The following is a 20,538-nucleotide window of genomic DNA, read 5'->3' as shown; positions in this document are numbered from 1 at the left end:
CTAGACCCCACGTGTTGTAAGTTTGATAGCAGAAGCTTAAAAAAATCAAGAATAGGTAATTACTGACTAAACAAATGGAAGTTTGGAGGAGAGCAGATGTTTTATGGATGAATATGTATTTTTATGTATATACAGAGCTAGTATTTTAATTTGTTTTTTTATAAAACTAAGCCTTAAATGTACTAACATTATGTTTCCTCATTTCATATTGTTTAATAAATAGGAAAGTATAATTTTTCAGCATAAGTTAAAAGACTCCATGTTTGAAAATGATTAACTTGTAACTGGCTTCTCTTTTATTCTAATAAAAACATGTTAACAGCTGATATTGCAGTTCTTTTTTAACAAAATATTTCTTGAATAACTAAATGTCAAATAAAACATAAATTTGGAAGTACCTGAACATATAGTTTCTTGGGTCAGACCGTGACAAAAGACAAGTGACCTCTGTCAATGTTGTCAGTGTGACCAAACACTGCTGCAGTTGGAATCACGTTCCTTTGTGAAATGATGATTTCCTTTCACCTCCTATCTGAACTAGAATTTGTCCCTGGGGCAATAAGATTCACAAAGAAAGTGAGCCTCTCTCCAGTAATTGATGGAGGTCACTTTCTCATATAATGAACTCAAATTATAGCTCTGATAGGCTGTGCTGTATTGGGATTCTTTTGCAGTCCTAAAAATCATTGAGGACCCCCAACAAATTTTGCTTATATAAGCTGCATATTGAGATTTCTCATATTAAAACAAGAATTTAAGTATTTATTTATTAAATCCTTGAAAAATAATAGGGATAAAACTAATACATGAAAGAAAGAATAATACATCATTTGAAGATATATTTTCCCCTAGAAATTAATCAAGAAGAGTGGCCTTGTTTCATATTTACTCATATTGCTTTTGTATCTGGGTTAATATCTGATTCTCTGTGTGGCCTGCTGCAATTTGATATTTCGGTTGACGTTTTTATTTTTAGTTAATTATTTATTTATTTTTTTGTTTTATTTATTTATTTATTTAAAATTATTTATTTATCTTTTAATTTTTTACAGACTGTGTTTTGATTCATTGTACACAAACAGTGTACATCATTTCATTTCTATGGTTGTGCACAATGTAGATTCATGCCATTCATGTAATCATACATGTACATAGGGTAATAATGTCTGTTTCATTCCACCATTTTTCATATGCCCCTCCCTCTCATTTCCTTCTACATAATCTAGAATTCCTCTATTTGTTGAAGTTTTTGAAGAAAATCTAGTGTAACACAGTAGGTAGTTTAAAAACAGAGGGATATTTTAATGCTTTGGATATGTCATTGTGTGAACTCTTCGTTGATACCACACCTGCAGTGATAGGGTAGTTGGGACATAGAGTCTGTTGCTGTATCAGTGAATTTTTAACATTCAGTTACATTAAAATCCATTGTTATATCTTGCCCTTGGGTAGATTTTAAAAAAATCCATACATGTTTTATTATGTTCATAGTGGCTGTTTCTTAGGTATGCAGATCTTCTCAAAGGGGACACATTTCATTTAAAGAGCAAATAAAAATTTAATTTTATTAATGTTACCACTAATTTAATCCAATTTGAAAGTATTGGGAAGTCATCAAGCTTTGGGTGGTAGATATGCAATACTGTCAGGTTTCCTTGACGTGATAATCTCCATTGATTAATTTTAAAGAAGTTATTCACAATCCTTTGAGTAACTATAGTTTGTGTACTACTATCATTTTTTCAAGTAAAAATGGTGATCTATGGAAAGTGGGGATCTTATCTTGTATCTCAGCTACACAAATGACCTGAAGCTTGCTGAATTTAGTTAAATCATTAAAAAGGTATGTACCTCGCCATGAAATGTATTACAATTAATATTTAATTAACTTAATAATGTTTATTATTGTTCATCAATAATTAATAATGTTTATTATTGTTCATCATTATTGTTAAGCACTTCTGACTTTCTTCCCTGAAAATATGTTAAGAGCCTAGTGACTACTGATATAATCTGGTGCCACTGCTTTGAGGCCCACTGAAACAGTTTTACCCACTGATGCTTTTGTACCATGCTTTTGTGCAATGTAGACAGTGAAAAACAAAAATAGTGTCTTGTAATAATGAAAAAATATTAATATAAAGAAGCCTCAAAGGATCTCATCAAACCCTAGGAATCTACAGAACACACTTTGAAAACTGTTGTTCTAAGGGATATGTGTAGTTGTACAACTTAAACACAGCATTTATGCTTATGTTTTTCAAGAATTAAAGAATGAAGTGCAGGACTTCTATGATTTGTTTTTTAAGGTTTCATTAAAACATTTTCTTGCATCTAACATACCATATATACATGGTATATGATATATATATCATATATATATATATATATCCAGAAGTGGGAGTGTATAAATGTGTGCATTTTTAGATATACAGAGGAAATATTTTATCTCCTGTTGATCAAGTATTTTTTGTAAATTTTTTTCACAGTAGGAATAAGGTAAGCCCTTTTTAGTACAATCAAGTAGTTTCAATCTAATGCAATGATTTAAATATTCCCTTTAGGTAATGCATAGTTTTGGGGAAAAGGCCTAGTCTTTCAGATTTTAGCCATCTTTTATGCCTTTCTCCAGATAAGCAGGGTACAGCTCAGGGGTGTGAAGTTTTCCTGTTTAGTCTGCACAGTGTGGTTTGGTTCACTGGTTAGTCAGAAGGTTTTCTGCACTAATGACTACTGGGGTGTTCATGGTGGAGAAAGGCCAGCCACCACGGCTATGTCATTTCCTTTTCCCTTTGCCCCAGATTACAGATGGCCCAACAAGCTTATCCATCTTCCCAGCAGTAGAAAGGGCCACTCCTGGCTTATATACCTTAGGTTTATCTACCTTAGGTTTATCTGTAATCTTCTATTGTTATTGCCACAAAATTATCCCTGTCCAATGAGGGAAGTGGCTGGGTACACAGAGTGCATCTGCTAGTTTGCAGTTTTTCACTAATATGAATAGCAGTGTTAACCTACATGTTACTGGGCTCCCTGTTCCTCCCAAAAGCTCCCTCTTCAACCTTCCAGTGTTCACCATCAAGCTCTGTATACATTTCTGGAGGAAACAGGAACTTTGCAGCTGATCAGCCTGAAGTTTCTATCTCTTCTCAATCTTCCATTTTTTTTTTTTTCCTGTAACCATTTGTGTTTTTTCCACTTATACTTCTAAGCCAGGGGATCTCAATAAGTATTATTACTGATGCCTTAAGGAGACATTTGGAAGTGTGCTCCTGTTGGTGGTTTGATGGGGATGGATATTTTTACCTGTCATGATAATTGAAAAATGTTATTGACAATTACTACCCAGAATAAGAGATGCTAAATATCCTTTAATGTGTGGGCAATAAAGAATTGCCATTTCTCAAATGGAGGTAGCTCTATTGTGGAAAAAACACTTTAGGATACAAGTTCTTCAGACCCTTGGGAAGAAAGTTTCATAGCTTAGTCATTCATGATCCTTATAACTAAGACCACATTAATTATCCAGGCTTCCCACAGCTCTCCAGACAGAGACTTTAGGTTGACTGAAAAAAAAAAAAGTCTTGAAAATTATGTGGTCATTATATGAAATATGTTCATATATTAGACTTTTGAATTTTTTTTTAATTTAATATTACATAAGAATAACATACACAATAAATAGCATAAAATATATACATATGTATTTTCAAATCAACAGTTAAAAAACATTGTTTTATTGTGCTAACTGTTGAGAAGGTGCAGATCTGGACACATTAAAGTAGAGATCCTATGAATGGGCCTCTGCACACAGTATAGAGTATGCGCTGTGTGTTCCACACTTGAACTCTCAAGGCTTCAGCTGAAATTATTATCTTTAATATTTTTGGTAAGCTTTCTCAAAGATAGAATACCCTGAACAATCTTTGCTAGTTGCTGGTTTTAAATCCCAAAGTATAAACAAGAGTCACTGTGTTCAGTGCTTTTCTGTTCACTTCTGTATACATTAGCAATCTTTCTTTCATTTTATTAATTGTGTTTATCAACTGAATCCCTCCCATGTGGGAAGATAGTTGGCATATAAAATAACATAAGGGATGCCTATAATCTCAGTTTCTCAGGAGGCTGAGGCAGGAGGTTTGCAAATTTGAGACCAATCTGGGCAATGTACCAAGATCTTGTCACAAAGTGAAATTAAAAAGACCTGGGGTTGTGCTCAGTGATAGAGTACTTGCCCAGCACCTACATGCCCAATGTCCTGTGGTCAGTCCCCAGTACCCGCCCCACACACAAATAACTAAATGGAGTTCAAATTAATAACTACATGCATTTTAGTTATTTTTAAATATGGCTCATTCAGAATATTCCAAACCTTAGTCTTGATTTAATAATACATACTATATGCCTAAAAGTTTTACAAAATTTCTTAAACTTCATTGCTGAATTTCAATTTTAGAATCAAAATTGTCTACAACTTGTAAAATACTTATTCTTTAAGTCAGTGCACAATATTAAAAATATTCAGATTAAATATTTTCCCCTGGAATGTGATATATTTCCCTGTAATTATTCTACTGTTTACTGTTTACATTTTTTTTGTATTTTTCCTAACAATTCATTCATTAATAGGCATATATTTTGTCTGATGAGAGCAACACATTTGAATAATTTTTTTCTGTAGAGAAAATTAAGGGAGTTGCATGATGAATATTTCTTGGATGTGAATTGATTTGGAATGATTTAGAGTTGATGGAAGTTGTGGAGACATTTTAATTTCAGAAGATGAGAATGATGTGTGAGTTATCATACCAGTTACAGAAACCATAACAATATGCAGTATAGAATGTACACTTTTGATGTGTTCCCTGCCTTGAAGCATGCTTGAGGTGAATTAGCTCTTCTATTTATACCAATATCAAAAGAGAAACTCATGTCATCCTTTGGAATTTTTATATTTAATAAATCTTCTTTTGTTCTTTTGTAAAATGTCATATTGAAAATCAAAATAACCTTTGCCAGAGGTTGACTTATTTTTGAAGTTCCTTTTAATAGTTTTTCTTTGATCTCATAATTTCAATTTTCATACTTTGTGTTCCCACTGCTGGTCATTCTCTTTCACCTTTTGAAAATTAAATAATTTTTAAATAGATGGTACATTTTGGGGGTTCAGAGATACCAATAGCCATGTACAGAGTGGTTTTTAGTATACTCTGAAATTTTAGCATATGGTTAAAATGTCATTTGTAATGCAGAAATGAAAACAGTACATTGTGCTGACACTTGGTTAGTCGTCTGCAATGAGGGACAGATTAGATACTTAAAGTGAGAAAGTCAGAAACATCTTTAAAAACTGACCAAAAAAGGCAAATATTGTCTGGCAAAATTTTTGCATATTCACTGAAAAACAGCAATCAAACTAAACAGGCAGCTGGAATGATTAAAAGATGGTCTCGGATGGGGTGTCATGATTAGGTTGCTAAGAAACAGCATTTGCAGAGTTCAGCTGAGTCTCCATGAATGAAACAGTTGAGATGGGAGTGTTTCCCTAAAGACTGATAAAGAGAAAAAGGCAAGGCAATGAGGCCTGTCACTTGGGAGATCCAAATTATTTTTTTGGTGTGAAAGTTTGGTAAATCTTTGAGGACTTGAATCTCTGAGGACTAAATGACATCATATGTGGGATTTTTTAAAAAACTTTTAAGGTTTTGCTATTATTTTTCTTTCCTGGGCATTGAATACAAAAGTGTTACTGATCTTTAGTCACTGAGCTTTGTATGAAGTAGTAGTAAATTCTCGCTCTGTATTCTGGAGTACATCCTAAACACAAAAGGTAGTCAGTTTCTTCCTGAGTTCATCCTCTATTACAGAATCAGTTTCCCTCTAAATTGATTCTTAAACACAAAAAGAGCCAGTTGGTCTCTGATTACTGCACCCCTGGCATGCTCAATTGCTGTTCCCTCTAAGAATCCAGTGATTTTATTTATTGCTTGAAACTGTGCTTTAGCACATCCTTAACAATATCTGTTCTCTTTCTTGCTTTGGCTTTGGCTGCTCTGCTTTGGTTCGCCGTGGGTCTTAGATATCTGCGAATCCTCACCTCATCTGTTCTTCTCATATTTTTAACCCAGTGGGGTCTGAAAGTAGATCAGAGCTGCCTAATTTCTAACTTTAGAAGTAGATCATTTTATTATTGGTGAGGACTATTCTCCTACTTGTTTTTGTTTGTTGAGGGTTTGAGGTTGATGTGGTATTGGATCATTCATTCCCAATAACATGTCCTAAATCTTCTGGAGCTCTTACATGTTATTAAGAAGTGTTTTGTAAAATATGTGTCTTTTACACCACTCATCCATACTACCCATGAAAATATGTCTTTAAAAAAATAGAATGTATTTGCATTAAACAAAATCAAAGAGCTCTGTTTTCTCTCCAAACATTTAAAAATCAATTTACTTCTTTTCTTTCTTGTGGTTTAGATGTGGTGTCCCCTAAAAGCTTACATGTGAAACAATGCAAGAAGGTTTGGAGCTGAAAGGATTGAGTTATAACCTTAACCCAATTAGTGAATTAATCCCTGATGGGATTAATTGACTGGTAACTAGAGGCAGGTGAGGTGTGGCTAGAGGAAGTGGTTCATTGGGGGCATGCCTATGGGGTATATATTTTGTATCTGAGCAGTGGAATCTCTCTCTTCTTCCTGTTGCTCTTGTGAGGTACTTCCCTCTGCCATGATGTTCTGCCCTACCTTGAGCCCCAAGGAATGAAGGAGGCCTTCTATGGATGGAGGCTTCTGAAACTGTGAGCCCTCTAATAAACTTTTCTTCCTCTACCATTGTTATGGTCAAGGAAACACTTACTGTTAGTTTGCTTTGGGATATCAACCCTTGGTATCCATTAAATGCTTCCTTTGTTTCTACTGTTTATTTCCACCACATTTCTATGGTTTCCATCATGATATTTAAACCATTTCAATCATGTAGCACTTACTCCTAGTTAAAAGCCTTCAAATCCCCTTTTATTGCACAGAGAATAAAATTTAAATTTCTTTTCATGGCCTTCAAACCTTCTACCCTTTTCCCTGATTTCTTCCAGCAGTCCACGTGACTGCATAGGCTAGGCATCTTGATCATCTGCTTCCTGTCTCCTATGGCTTATTTGACATCGGTTACAAGGTGGCAGAAGAAAGGGGTGTTTTTAATACCTAATACTTAATCATCTCTCTCCGGAATAACCACATAAACTCCAGGATATAGTGGTCTTGTCTTTATTGTACACCACTGTACTATCAGGACCTAATAAGGGCCTGTCTTATAAATGGCACTCCATAAATGTTTGCTAATTGTGTGAATGATTATTTATTAAAACTTAATATATTACTATGAAACAAAAATTTTCTTAAAATCAGGATTGGAAATATTTTTATGTATATAAATATACACACACATATATACAATACATGTTCACATAATATGTTTATATTTATATAAATTTTAATTTATATAAATGTATAGCTTATGCAAGAGCTAAGTCTATTATCTTATAGATAGATTGGTTGTGGGACTTGTTCATGATTCTTTCCTAGAATGTTGAAAAGATATGTCATCTCTCCTGACAATGCTTTTTTTTCTAGCTTAGATAATCTTCATAAGCACTTAAATTTTGAATTTATGTTATATCAATTATAAAAGTAAATACTCAAGCTCAATGCTCTTGAATGCCTTTTTAAATGCTTAGAAATGCTGAAAAAATATTTATGAAGATCTGCCTAAAACATAATCATCCATTATAATTATAATTATATTCTAATTATGTTTTGATTTAGTCAGACAATTATGGAGGTATTCATTGGAATCATGCCAAAATGGTCTAATATAGAATTTTCTTTAACCAAGTTATATTTGGCTGGTCTATATCAATGAACCTTCTAAGAAAGAGCCTTAAACTACTCATCTTTGCATTTACTGGAGGGATGTTGCTGAAGATGAGCTATCTTTTCCATAATATATTGTCCTCTCTATGAGAATATCCATTATAAAATTACTTTCACTTTAGGATAGAGGAGTAATTGCCACTAATGAATTTGTTTTGACATATGGACTTTGGAGGATTTATTCACATACTTTTGGAAACATTACAATCAATATTCATCAAGTACTAATCATGATCTAGTTATCCTGTATTTTATGTGCATCATTCCATTTAATTCTTACAACCCTAATGAAGTAGGTATTTTCATTCCTATTTTACAGATGAAGAAATGGAGAAAAGAAAGGTTAAATAACTGCCCAAACTAGGAAATATTATAATAAAATTCTGAACATGGCCTAACTTCAGTAGATTGACTTACATCTAGATTTAGCTTATTTCCTAACTTTTTTCTGTATTGTTATCTGCACAAGCAATCTTAAATTATTTAGGGGGAAATATGACATGTAATGCAATAATACAATAAGATATTAAATTGCTCTTCCTTATGAGTTGTATGCCCTATTCTGAAGCTCAGATATATCTATAGGTAGGAAGCCACATAGAAAGTATTGTAACATACTCTTGGAGGTGTGTATGCTAATCCTTGAACATGTTGTAAATTAAATTACATTTTTCTTGTATTACTTTTTCAAACTACACCCAACTTCTTGTGATAGTGCATGGTAGTCTTTTAATATTCAGTTCATTATGATGAATTGTATTTTTATGAATCATTAAAATTAGTAAGATATTCTAAAAAGTACTACAGAGCTAATTACCTTTTTAATTTATATTCAAAATTAAGGACTGCACCCAACATTTAGGACTTCTGGTTTCTCAGTTTTATGAATCACAGATTTCAACTATATGTTTCACACATGTAATCCAGCCCTAAACCATTTAAAATATAAAAGTAGTACATTAAATATATGCATAATTATAGTTCACATTACTCAAATTGCTGGTAGAAAACCTCCCTAATTTATCAATAAGACATCTGCTATTTAAAAGTTTTAAAAGATTTACATGTATAAAAAATCCACTAAAAGCTCTTACTAGCTATAGCGGATGGAAGAGTCATCTTTAATGGTAAAAAATATCCTAAGAGCCATTAATTATGTCTGATACCTAGCTAGGTCACCCACAAGAGCAACAATAAAAGATTAATAAAAGGTATAGTAAGTTTCTCTTTATCCTAGTGCCTGCTGCCAACTCTCTTTGTTCAGCAACTACCCTATTTTTTCATAATATAATGCCATACTCTTAGAAATTAATTTTTCTGCTTAAAATTTCACTTTTGCCAATTTCCAACTCATTTTCCATTTAGCAGCCAGAGTGGTCTTTCTCAGTGGGACATTTTCCTATGCCATTCTCCTGCTTAAAGCACCTCTAGGACTTCACATTTTTTTCAGGATACTTTCTGAATTCTTTATCAAGGCTCCCAAGGTGAATAAGGATTAGGCGTCCTCTCCCACTTCATCTCTCACCCTTACTTTTGAGAATGAGTCCTGTTCTATTACTGTTTGGATCTTGAATGTCCCCCAAAGGTTCATGTGTGGAAGACTTTGTTCCCAATGTAGCAATTTTCAGAGGTACAATTTTGGGAAAATATTTGGGTCATGATGTCATTAATAGATGAATCCACTGATGTATTAATAATTGGATGAACTATTGGGAGGTGATGGAAACTGTAGGATTTGGGCCTATTTGGAGAAAGCAGATTACAAGGAAGGGTATATCTTGTCCCTACACCCTTCCACATTCACTGCTTCCTGGTCACCATGAGGCAAGCTGTTCTGCACTACCACTCTCTCTCTTCCACGATGCTTTGCCTCATCACAGGACCATAGCAATGGAGCCAGACAACCATGTACGAAAACCTCTGAAACCACAAGTCAAAGTTAAGTTTGTCATCCTTTTTTTTTTTTTTTTTTTTTTTTTTGGTACCAGAGCACTCAACCACTGAGCCACATGCCCGACCCTATTTTGTATTTTATTTAGAAGTCTCACTGAGTTGCTTAGGGCCTCACTTTTGCTGAGGCTGGCTTTGAACTCATGATGATCTGGCCTCAGCCTCCCAAGCTGCTGGGATTACAGTGTGTGCCACCACACCCATCAACTTTGTCATTCTTTAAGTTGATATTCTCAGGTATTTTGTCACAGTGATATGAGATGACATGAGCACATTCTCTCTAGCATCTGGGCCTTTATGCTATCTATGTAGAATGACTTTCATCTTTATTTTGATCTGTTTCTGCCTAGGTGTTTCCTCTTCTCAGTCACCTAAGTTGGGTTTTCCTCCTTTGTTATGTCACAGTTCCTCTGAGTTCATCCCACCAAAGCTACTAAAGTTACCTACTTTCCTCACCTGTAATCCAAAGGAGACTGAAACTCATTGCAAAGAGAGAGTGTTTCTCTTTTGCCACATTATTCCCTGCCCTAACTCTGGAGATCAGTATTTCATAGGCACTCAGTATGTCCTCAACATTTTTTTTCAAAAGGTGAATGTATTTTCTGTTATGAATATTATTTTATGTTCTCTTAAAATATTTTTCTAAATATATCAGATTATTGATATAGCCTCCAATTGTTCTTTCTCAACTTGAATTCAAATTCAAATTCCCTTACTTAGTAGTTGCATTTCTTTAGGCAAATAACCAAAGTCTTAGTGTCCTCATTTTTAAAGCTAAAATAAATAATAGTGCTTACATAATAGGGTTGCCATGAATAGTACTTGTGATAAGACATGAAACACTTAGTTCAGTGCTTGGAACAAAGTTTTTGTTGTATTTGTTAAACCAAAACTCTTAAGAACTGCCCCCTACCACCAAAGATCTCTGCAATAAAAGTATATATTGATACATTGAGGATGCTAGCCAATAAAAAAAAGAACCAGGTCCTGGGACAAGTTTCTACAACTACCAGCAGCAGGGATAGGTTGAAGATGGAAAACATTCACAGGGCCAGGGCATTTTTAAATAATTATTGGGAACAGAAAGCTTTGTTGTATAATTAGGTATATCAAAGAGGGGCAGCTTATGTGAGGTGGGGAAAGCTTTGGGAAGGGGACAGGCAGTCCATAAGGATAAGTCATTGCTGCTTCTGGCAGATTGGGGTTAACAGTCCAGAAGGTTTGTAAATTAACAGGGCAAGTTGACCTCGGTGGTTCACTGTGATGGGATTTCATTCAAGGTTTCATGTACAGTCTTTTTGTTGATTTCTCCTACAGTCCTTAATTGATGAACTTCCCTTCTCTTTTTCTCCCTTCCACCTCTGGTCTTTGTAATTAAATTTAGTTCATCTCAGAACTTTTCTTTTATCATATTACAAGCAATGTAGCACAGGTCCTCAGAATTCTAGCGTTGGGAACAGTTGGACATAGAATTGAATCCTGATGTGATCTCTTAATAGATATGTGACTTTGTTCTTTGAGGATTAGTTTTCTATAAAATGGGAATAATAATGATTAATACTTACTTTAACAGGTTGCTGTGAGGTATAGGAAGGGTAATATAAATAAAAATTTAAAGTAGTGTCACAGTGGAGGCTTATAATAAATACTAGATATTAGGTTTGTTAGCAAACTCATAATCTTTCAAGCCTACCAAACGTACAGATTTTTATTTCGGTCAACTTTGAATGCCTGATGTTTTGCATTGCTGTCTTGTATATGATAGTGCATTTGCTTATAAAAATAGCCCTGAGAAGAAGAAAATACTTGACCACTATTGTCCACTTATAGCTCTGTGTGAGTTGGCATCAACCAGTTGAAATTGGGCTACCTTTGATAGGAAAACAAGTCCAGGGGGTATAATTTTGGAATGTGGGAACTCTTCAAGTGAAGATAAGCCTATCTAATGACATTATGTTTGGAGAAAAGAGTGTTGTTAGGAGCTGAGAAAGAAATTCAGTGAGGTTAATTAGGACAGCATCAAGGGTCAATTTAACCTAATTCTGAATTTTAACTATGATTAACCTTTGGGGTCAATTTCAATGTTCATCGAATTGAGCAGAAAAAAAAAAGATTTGTTTAAATAGGCTAGTTATGCAGGGTGTTATTGTTTGATGACATAAATTTCATAGAATAAGATAGTCTGGTAAATTGGCCTGTATGCTTTTTAGAGCTGAGGTCTACTGAATAGGCTAAGGGAACATGCATTAATTAGTAAGATGTTCGTGTTAAATTGCTGCTAATTTGGGTCTTGTAATTGAATGGATCTAGCAGACTACAGAATGGTGTTGACAGCACTTTGGGATGGAAGAAATTTGAAACAGCTCTTCTGTAACTCATCTTTCTGTAATAAAAGACAAAAGTCTTTTTCACTTGTCTGAATTAACTTTGTCATTTGAACTTCCTGTCTCCCTTTAAAAATAACAATTATGTATGGGGTGAAAATGAGTGAGAGTTCTTGTCAAAATTATATTTCAAGTGCACCTTACATTGGTATGTACGAGTATAAAATATTTTCAAAAATTGCAGCTAGGTAAAAACTGAATTTTTAGTTCATTTAATATCACATGATTATAAAAATGAAATGCTTCTTAAATGTAATTTTGAGGTTACAGAGGAAAACTGCATGGTAATTCAATAAGAATATGCAATTTTCAAAATCACACCTATAACTGTATTTCTTGCCATATAACAAAATGGAAGGTTAGTTCCATTTCAAGAATGAGAGTGTGAGAAGCTCACGAATCACTTCCAAGGAAACCATAACAGGTGAAAGTTACTTTTTAAATACTCAAAATTGAAAGTCTGTGGAAATTGTTCTAAACACATAAGGCAAATGGAGAAATATTTGTTCAAGAAAATCTATTAAATCTTTGTAAGTACGGTAAGTTTCTGACACTGTCTCATCACAGCCTAGTGTGATGGAGATGCTCTGGGCAGCTGTGGTCAAAGAGGACTGGGGCTCCATCGGCTCCCAGCTGCTAGTCAAGGGTCATGATATCTTTCTATGAAGGGCAAGTCATCATCAGTTCTTGTTTCCAGTTCTGTGTTGCAAGGCTTAATTCCAGGTAAATATGGGCAAGAGTTCAGAAGCCCCCTTCCTTCCAGTCCATGCTTATGGAGGGGAAGCTTTACCCAGGTGCTGCTATGAAGCAGGCTGAGAATACTGGGACCCTAGTCGCCCTTGACACATTTCACTTATGGGAGGAGTTTCCATGCTAAAAAATACAAGCCTAAAAGAACAAAGGCTCCCACTGCTACAGTGTGCTGGTCCTAAAAGCAGGGTCTTTGCTCCAGGGGAAGCAGGCTACTGTCTTTGCTCCCAGGTCCTGGAGCAGTGCTTTAGAGAGGCAGTCCCTGTGAAGAGAGAGTTCCAAAGCTTTCCTTAAAGGAATTTATTTTATCTGAAACAGAGTGTTGGGAAATTCATATCTGAAAGTGCCCTAAAAGACAATTTTGGTGTTAAGAAATTAAGAGAAGGCTGGTAGCTTCATGAGAACAAAGTGAACCTTTGGCTAGATGTTTCTCAGAGAAAACCAGAGAAACACAAATTGGAGACCTTATGTGTTCTGGTAGGACTGCAAAATGGTTATGCTTCTTTGGGAAACAGTATGGTATTTCCTCAAAAGATTGAACAGAATTATCCTATAACTTACCATTTTCACTCTTATGTCCACACAAAAATGTGGACATGAAGTATCCAAACTAGATAAGACTATAGAGATATCAAGTAGATTAGTGATATTAATGGTTGCCTAAGAGTGCAAACTAGTTGGGAGAAAATAGAGAATGATTTCTAATGGGAATGAGATTTGTTTCTGGAGTGATGAACATAGTCTAAACTTGACTGTGGTAGTACTTGTACAAACATGAATACACTAAGAAAAAATGAAGTGCATACTTCAAATGAGTGAATTGTAGGTAATGTGAATTATCTCTCAAAAAGATGTTATGAAAGAGAAATTGAAACATAGTTTTATAGATAAAATGGGCTCAAATGACCATTTTGTTTTCCCTCACTTGAACAATAATTGATTGATTACCCACCCTTATACCTACTGTCAGATCACATTACTGATTGAGGACCTATTAGTATTATTATTATTGCTTTTTTATTGGTCAGGGTAAATCTATAGTTTGGTTCATAGTATGTGTGCACACATGCATGCATGTTAACAGTTTTATTGAAGTACAGTTGGCATTAAATGAACTGCACATGCTTAATGTATGTGGTTTGATACCTTTTGACATATGTCATACCTATAAGACCATGAGCACTGTGAAGATAATTAACATATCCATCTTGCTTAAAACATTTCCTTGTGCTCCTTTATAATTCTTCTCTTCTGCTCTTCCACATCCCTACTTCCTTCCTTAGGCAGCTACTTTTTCTACTTCCTATTATGATGGATTTGTTTGCATTATCTAAAATTTTATATAACTTTGAATTATATAGAGTATGCAGTTTTTGGTATTTGTCTTCTATAAGCATACTGCTTTGAGTATTATCCATTTTGTAGTATGTATGCATTATTTTATTGCTGAACAGTATGGCATTTAACAAATATATCATTTTTATTCCCTTATTTTTATTGCTGTACATTTGAATTTTTCCAGTTTTGAGCTATTATGAATAAAGCACTTATGGACATTAATATACAAGTCTATGTTTTCTTTTTTCTTTTTCTTTTTGCAATGCTAGAACTTGAACCCAGGGTCTCATGCATGCTAGACAAGTGCTCTTCCACTGAGTCACATTCCTAGTCCTTGTTTTATTTCTCTTGTTTCCATAAGATAATCTATGTAGTCAACTGTGAATAAAGAAAGTTTTACTTCTTTTCCAAAAATTAATACATTTTATGAATTTATTGCACTGGCTATGACTTCTTGCAAAATATTGAATAAAATTGAAAAGTGTAGTTGCCCTCCATCTTAGGAAGAAAGCATCCAATCTTTCATCAATAAGTAGGAGGATAGTTGAGAATTTTTTGTGATACATTTTTCTAGGTTAAGGAGGTTCCTTTGTTTGTAGTTTCATGCAATGGTTTTGGTTTGTCATTTACTAGCATTCTGTTTTTAATTTATCCTATTTAATCAGGAATGGGTGTTGAATATTTTTCAAATGACATTCTGTGTCAATTGAGATGATTATATACATTGTTAATTTAGTCTTTATGTGGTGAATTACACTGACTGGTTCTTGAATAGTAGATCAATCTTCAGTTATTATGCTAAGCCCCACTTTGTCATGATGTACTTTCTTTTTTAAGTCCTGGTACATTTGATTTGCTTTGCTTCCCCTTAGTCCCAGCTCTGTTTAACTCTGGCTGAGCACCATGTTTCACTTGGGTTTCCCTTCAGGCCTCACAATCTGGAAACTCTTAAGGCTGTATGCTGGGGTTTACCTCATTTGCTTCTTGTCTTTCATGGATACCATAAGAGAGATGCTAAATCTTATGATAAACAGAATTATTCTACATTTTGATTATGGCAGTGGTGTAAGAAAAAAATGAGAAATGTTTTTTTTTTTTTTTAAATAGGAAAAACGTTGCTGAATGTTTTTAGTGGAAAACTAAGCATTATTTAGAGGATACCATTCTGTGTTATAAGATTGTGGGGGGTTTGTGTTTCTCCATTTTCTTTGAATTTTTTTAAAACTGTAAATTATAGAAAAATCAATGGTAAGACAAAGTTATTCTTATCTGTGGAATTACAGATTTGTCAGGTGGCAAATATTTGACTTTTGTTCTGTAGATATTCATCAGTTGCAGGAGGAAAGCAAATGATCGTTGTTTTGTAGATGTTTAACAGCTGTACGTTTATTAGCAAACTCATCTCAGCATTTCTAATAGAGAAACAGATGTGTGTGTGTATGTGTGTTTAACATTTCTTTTAAATTAATGTGTTTCCAGCTTTATTAAGATATAGGCTACATTAAAAAATTGTCATTTTAAGTGTTTGATCTGATATGTTTTGAATGGTAAATTCATGACTCTCATACAAATATAAATAAACATTTGTCAAAGATTTTACTTAACTCAGTATTAATGAGAATCAAAAAATGTGAAATAAGTTTAAAAGAATCATATTCTTAAGAATTTGCCTCTCTCTAAAATTTTTAGCTCTTGAAAACAGCTGACTTTTATGACATTGCCTCTTCAGTATTTCTCCTTAATACTCTGAATGTTTCTCATTAATAGTCTCTTCACAGGGCCTGAATACAATCTCTTAAATATTAGAATGACTAAAAACTATTCCTTAAGTCATCTTCTTACTTTATGGAATTTCATGCCATCTGATTCTTGGCAAAAGTACCAAATACATACACTGGAAAAATGATAGCCTCTTTAACAAATAATGCTGGGAAACTAGATATTCTTATGTAGAAGATTGAAACTAAAAGCCCTGTCACTTACCCGGTACAAAAGTCGACTCAAAGTGGATCGAAGAGCTTAATACAAAGCCCAAACTATTGAAACTGCTAGAAGAAAATATAGGGGAATATTTAAAAATATAAGTCCAGGCAATGGCTTTGTGGTTGGATTTCAGTAGCTCAGGAAGTAATAACAACAATTGACAAACGGGTCTTCCTCAAATTAAAAAACTTCTGCACAGCAAAGAAAAAACTCAAAATAGTGAAGAGACAGCCTACAGAATAGGGGAAATCTTGGCCAGCTACTCCTCTAATAGAGGATTTATATATAGAATATATAAAGAGTGAAGTTTTTGAACTTAACATCAAAAGAACAAACAATCCAATTAATAAATGAACAAATGACCTGAATAAACAGTTTTCAAAAGAAGTACAATGACAAAAAATACAATGAAAAAAACGTTTAACATATTTAGTCATCAGGAACAGGCAAATAAAATTTACATTGAGATTCCACCTCACTTTACTCCAGATAGCTATCATCAAGAATATAAAACAAACAAATGACAACAACAACAACAACAAAAAACAATAAATTCTGATGAGAACTCAAGGAAAAAGGAACACTTATACACTGTTGGTGGGGATGTAAATTAGTAGAGCTACCATGGAAATCAGTATGGGGATTCCTCATAAAAATAAAAATAGGGTTACCTTATGATCTAGCTGTACCACTTCTGAATGTATTCCCAAAGGAATTAAAATCAGTATACTATAGATGTGTCTCTACGCTCATGTCTGTCACAGCATAATATACAATAACCAAGTCATGAAATCAACATAGGTGTTCATCAACAGAATATTACTCAGCTGTAAAGAAAAATGAAATCACGTAATTTGCAGAAAAAGGGAAGGAACTGGAGATTATAAAGTTAAGCAAATTAAGTCAAATTCAGAAAGACAAGAATTGTGTGTATTCCCTCATATGTGGAATCTAGGGGAGGAAAAGTGGTCATGAAAAGTAACAGGGAGACTATTAGAAAAGAGGATGGGGGAGAGAAGAATAATAAAGGGTAATGGGGTGTGGATATGACCAAAGTATTGATGTACAAATATGTCACAATGAAACACATTATTCTGTATAACTAAAATGCACTAATAAAATATACATACATTAAAAATACAAAAGTGTGGGAGGGAGGCAAGAATGGAGGAAGGTTGGGCTGTATAGAGGAAAAAGAGGGTGGAAGGGGTAGGGGGAAGGAAAAATAACAGAAGGAGACAAACATTATTACCCTAAGTACATGTATGATTACACAAATGGTATGACTCTACTTCATGTACAACCAGAGAAACAAGTTGTACCCCATTTGTTTACGATGAATCAAAATAAATAAATTATAAAAAAATAGAGAAGTGGATACTTTCAAAATCAAATGAAATCAACCTGATAATAATTAAGAATTTCTTATATTCCATGCACTCTTCTATGAATAGTATACCATGAAATCACTAAATTCCCACAATAACCCAAAGGTACCTCTATAATCACCACTACTTAATAGACAAGGAGTCCAAGACCTGGACTTTTTAAGCAATGTCCTTAAGTCACACAGCAAACTACTGATTGAAATTAATTGAAATTAAAATTCAGAATCTAACCACTATGCTATTGTATTCTATTCTATGCTATTCTGCCTCACTTCACCTTTCAAGTTATCCCAATTGTGCTCTTTTATTGTCTTCAAGTCTCTTTTTTCTCCCTCTAAAAAACCACCTTTAATTTCTGGTTCCCTGCATTATACTTCATTCCAAAATTATTAATATCTCTTGGGTTTAAACTTCAACTCTGGAACTGACTGGCTTAGTGAGTATGTCACTTTCTTGGAGCTTCAGTGCTTTTAAAGTTTTTAAAAAATATATGATTGGCAGGTTTATATATTCAAAGATATATATGTTTAAGTTGTGCAATGTGATGATTTGATCTGTGTACATAGGACTATCACAAACAAATTAAGTAGCACATCCTTTGCTAAGAATATTGTACACGAGATTCTTGTTCATCCTGTAACTGAAGATTTGTATCCTTTGATTGGTTTTAACCAAATCATCATGGTTTTCTTTAAATTCAGGCAAATTAGTCAACTACAGAAATGTAAAAATACTTTAATATTTCCTAATCCTATCTTTCTTTCAGTGAAAAATTTTCCCCCAAAGGATAAGTTCAGTCTCATTTCTATGGCAACAGAAAATCTTAATTGAGGGGTAGAAATAAACTATAAAACAAATTCTTGATCTGAAGTTACCCTCCTTCTTTCATCTGTACCAAATAACAAAAACGCAGTAGTTATGGTTGCAGAAACTCCATTTATATTGACCCCAATTTCAATCATCTTTTGCTCCTTACTCCAATAGGATAATTTTTTAAAAATGTAACTCATATGCCAATGAAGATTTTATGTACTGTTACTAATTGAGTCAGAAGTTCAAGATGTGCCAGAATTTCCAATGAAGCACAACCTGAATCCCACTACTTGACATTTGTAAAATGTAGTGAGGTAGGCCCTTTTATTGCCTTCAGAAACTGCATGTCACCTGGGATCAGTGATTCAGTACCATCTATGGAGGTTTATGGAATGATGTTGAGGTCTTTAAAGTTTTTCAGCTTATTAATTAATCCTCTTGAAAAATTCACACAATCACTGCAGAATCATAACTCCTGCTTTTGGCCAGCCCCAACACTGGCCTTTGCAGTCCCCCTGACTTTTCTCATTCTGTGTTTGTGTCCTTCTGGCTGTTTTCTTGAAGTCTTTTTCATCTCATACAGGCCAAGTCTTGCCAGTCTATGTTGGGGTTCATTTTTTCCTTGCATAATTCAAAGAATCACAAATCATGCCAAAGGCATATGTCTTGTCTGCTCCAAAATGAGTTCCGAATCCAAATACAAAGATGACATCTGGCATAGTCTTGTACGTTTTGACTAATTTTTTCTGAGTTTCAGGTACTGTCTCAGGTACTGTTGCCTTCCCAGAGGATGAAGAGCATCAATGACCAATTGTTTCCTCGCCAGTCGCCAGTTGGTCCTGAACTTCCTGGTCTGGATAGTTGCTGTGTCAGTCCTCAGGATGCCAGAGAGCAAAAGAGCTGATGTCGTAGACTCTTAAGATTAGAACTTGGGGAAAGTACTGGGTTATTTGTTTCCTTGCTGGAGGATGGAGGCACATTTTTAATTTCTTAGGTTAGCACCATATACTCTTGGCTAGGAATATTTTATTTTTTCTGAAGAGTCACATTGAGGAATTCACAACATAGTGGATATGAAAATGATGAAGCACCGTCACTTAGGTATTCCACAACTCTCTTTTTAATGGAATCCAGGATGATAGAATATATTTCACCAACCAGGGGTCATTTTGTATATTGTATAACTTCCCATCTTTAAGATTATAAATACTGATTTCCTACTCTCCCAGTTCCATTTTCGCTTGGGGTTTTACATACGCTATCTCATGCATACCTTAGGAAAAATCTTTTAAAAATAGTATAAAGAATTCCATGTTCAATTCTGAGAAATGTAGAGTAATGTAGAGTCGTATTCAACATGTGACTTTGAAATCACATTTCCTGAGTTCAAATTCTTGATCTGCCACATTTAGCTGTATGACTTTATTCAAATTACTAATTTCTCTGTATCTCAAATCTTCATCAGAGATATTTTTAGTCATTATCTAAAGCAAAGATTTTTATGAGAATGAGTTAATATATGAAAGGCTTTAGGACAGAACCTGTCATGAAGTACTCAGTGTTATTAATTTCTTCTCTATCAATTATTGTTATTGAATATGCTGTGCCATAGAATGATGAACTGATGTACCTAAGATTAGATTACCTTATATTTGGTGAAAGTTTTCTTTAAAAAAACACAAATTCACTAACTCTAAATCTGCATTATTTCCTCATTATCTCATAAGATGATTCATTGTGTTACCTTGCAGTATTATTTACTATATACAGAATGGTAGTGGAAAAAGTAGAAATGAATGAGTTAGTTTTTAGTAGTTTAGTAACCCCAAATAAAGTATTATAACATAGTTGTGGATGTAAATATTTCATATAAATGTGTGTACTTATTTCATGCTAATATATAAGCGTGTAAATATTTCACTGGCTGAAATAAATGGAAAATGCTGCTTGTAAAGAGAAATCTCTACTGTGTAAAGCAAAGGTGGAATGATTTCCTGATTTT

The 20,538-nt window shown here is 33.9% G+C and overlaps 1 pseudogene; it reads right to left on the bottom strand.

Moving 5' to 3' along the window:
• Positions 1–19,002: 19,002 nt before the first annotated feature.
• LOC124979168 (40S ribosomal protein S24-like) lies at positions 19,003–19,771 on the bottom strand (annotated as a pseudogene).
• Positions 19,772–20,538: the final 767 nt, after the last annotated feature.

The sequence above is a fragment of the Sciurus carolinensis genome, chromosome 1, assembly GCF_902686445.1.
Source record: "Sciurus carolinensis chromosome 1, mSciCar1.2, whole genome shotgun sequence".
Taxonomy (NCBI): domain Eukaryota; kingdom Metazoa; phylum Chordata; class Mammalia; order Rodentia; family Sciuridae; genus Sciurus; species Sciurus carolinensis.
The sequence above is the reverse complement of the archived record's forward strand: the minus strand, read 5'-3'. Positions and strand labels throughout refer to the sequence as shown.